Genomic DNA, 2,500 nt, shown 5'->3' with positions numbered 1-2,500 from the left:
AATTTTGTAAAACATCATTCAGCTATCAAAATATCACTATCGATGTCCTGAGTAGATGTATCCTAATATGGAAATACAATGAAATCTTTAAGGAAATAATAAAGAGCATGAAGAAAAGTGATAACACCCAAGAAGGAACTTAAATGATCTTACAAATATATTAAAATCTTTTGCTTAGGTAATGATTCATGATATACTGACAGATGCCCCACCTCTGTGTAATTCTAGTTTCATATAACAATTGGTTTACCCTTTGCAGCATTGTAACGAAGAAATGGACCTTGAAATGACAGGCTATAACCTCTCGTCACTTAAGCTATCATATACTTAGGCAGTATTTCTAAGTAATACACAGGTACGTTTGATGCAAATCAAAACGATGCAGATAGGTAAATTAACTTCAAATCATAGTCCTGGCCAGAAAATAAATAAATAAATAAAAGAAGCGCTTCATGCCCCAGGTCATGATTAAATACCTTCCTTTCTGAGCATTTCATGTTAATGTAAAATCATTGAAGCATATATCAGTAACTGTATAATGTCTAATTGCTACCTGGAGTATGACTCGAAGAAATACAGTATTTTGAAACGGTTTTACGAAACTCAAATATTTAGTTAATCTTGGAGAGGTTCCATTGAAAAAAATAAAAATAACCTGTTTGTAGACAACCATCAGATACACTCCTGCAACCAGTCACTGCCACCTATCGACACTTTAGGTGGTCGTGGACCAGGCGCATTATATACCAAAGGTAATGTCCATTGAAGTGTGAGGAGGGAAGTAATATTGCATTTACCCGTACCGCACTTGTCTCTTACTCGCTCATACATTGTAATGCTATTCTTTTATCTCTCCCTCTCTCCCACGTTGATAATAGAACAACATGTTTAAGCTTGGCATTGCATGCTTCACATGGTTTGAATTTTTGTGACATTGCTGCCCTCAACTGTTTATATATAAGCTCGTTATCTTGTTGAATAAACCTCACTTGTATTCACTTCGTCTCTCTATCAGTACCGAACAGCAACCTCGTACAAACCAATGAATGATTGAGTATAACCATCATGTCTCCACTGTTCCATCTCAATCTTTCCATGTATTCGAATACAGACATATTCTTTTGAACGGGTTGTGGTAGCCGATGTGGTAATGTCCCTGACTGGTGAACGCCAGACTGGGGTTAGAGTCCCGCTCAAACACGCTAGTTTCTTTGGTCGTTGTAACCTCACCATCTTTGGGAGCTAGGGATGGGGTGCTTGGGGAAGCGTATAGGGCTATCGACTGAGTCATCAGCAGCCATTACCTGGTCCTCCTTAGTCCTAGCGTGGGTGGAGAAGGGGCTTGGACGCTGATCATTTATATATGGTTAGTCTGTCGGCCATTGTTCTGCTTGATAGAGCAATGTCACTGTCCCTTGCCTCTACCATTTATGAGTGACCTTTAAACTTTTAAACGAGAAAACAAGTTACCGAATCGCAAGTCCATGACCGGCCAATAAAGACTATTTCTAAACGGAAATAATAGTAGCCTTTATTAAATCTCAATGAATGTATAATGTCCCTAATTTTCTAAATTTTGGATTGTTCACTAACATTCAATGAAAATTTATTTACGCTTATTCCATCCAGTGAACAAGCAAGTTAAAAAAAATCTTTTCAATATTCTATTAATATTTAAACATTACTTAAATATAACTGATAGATATTTTAATCATTCTAGTGTTAGGCATAGGTGGAGATAGTTTTTTCAGAAGTTTTCATTTATAGATCTATAGTGTATCAAATATCTATGTAAGATTTTTGTGTTTTTAAGATATTATTTTGCCTATGGGGAATTCCCTTCCTTCCACATGGGCTAAGTAATTTTTACATTGAGTTTTATAAAAAGAAATTATGAATATCCATACTCCCATAAAGGAGCAATTTGGTTTCGCTATGTTAACAATATCATTTGTTTATGGTTATCAACTGCAGATGTTAGACTATTTCATTATAAACTTAATGAATTAGTTCCTTCTATAAAATCTATTTTTGAAGAAGAGGGGGATGGAAATTTGTCATTTTTTTATGTTGATGTTCATAGAAAATTTAGATATTCCGTTTTTAGAAAACCAAAAAATTTTTGTCAAAATATTAATTTTCATTCTAACCATAGTTATCAAGTAAAAGGATTTAAGTTTTCTTCAGTATTTCTTTGTTCTTAGAATATGTAGTCATGAATCTGTTTGCATTCTGATAGTGACAAGATTAGCATTGCTACCGTGATTGACAAATCTTTTAGAATGGCTGAGAAAATCTTTTTCTCTTTAAAGAAAAATCAAATCACTGTTTGAAACAATCTAGTAATTTTATCTTTCAATGAGCAGTTTGATATACTGCTCGGATTTATGAAATTGGGGTCTATGGGCCAGTATTGGGGTAGGAGAGACCTTTCAGCACTGAGGAATTGAGGGAAATTTGAAAGTTAAGAAGTAGGTGAAGCTAGATTACTGAGAGACAC

This window comes from Palaemon carinicauda, chromosome 7, assembly GCF_036898095.1.
Source record: "Palaemon carinicauda isolate YSFRI2023 chromosome 7, ASM3689809v2, whole genome shotgun sequence".
In the NCBI taxonomy this organism is placed as follows: Eukaryota; Metazoa; Arthropoda; class Malacostraca; order Decapoda; family Palaemonidae; genus Palaemon; species Palaemon carinicauda.
Note: the sequence above shows the minus strand (reverse complement) of the source record.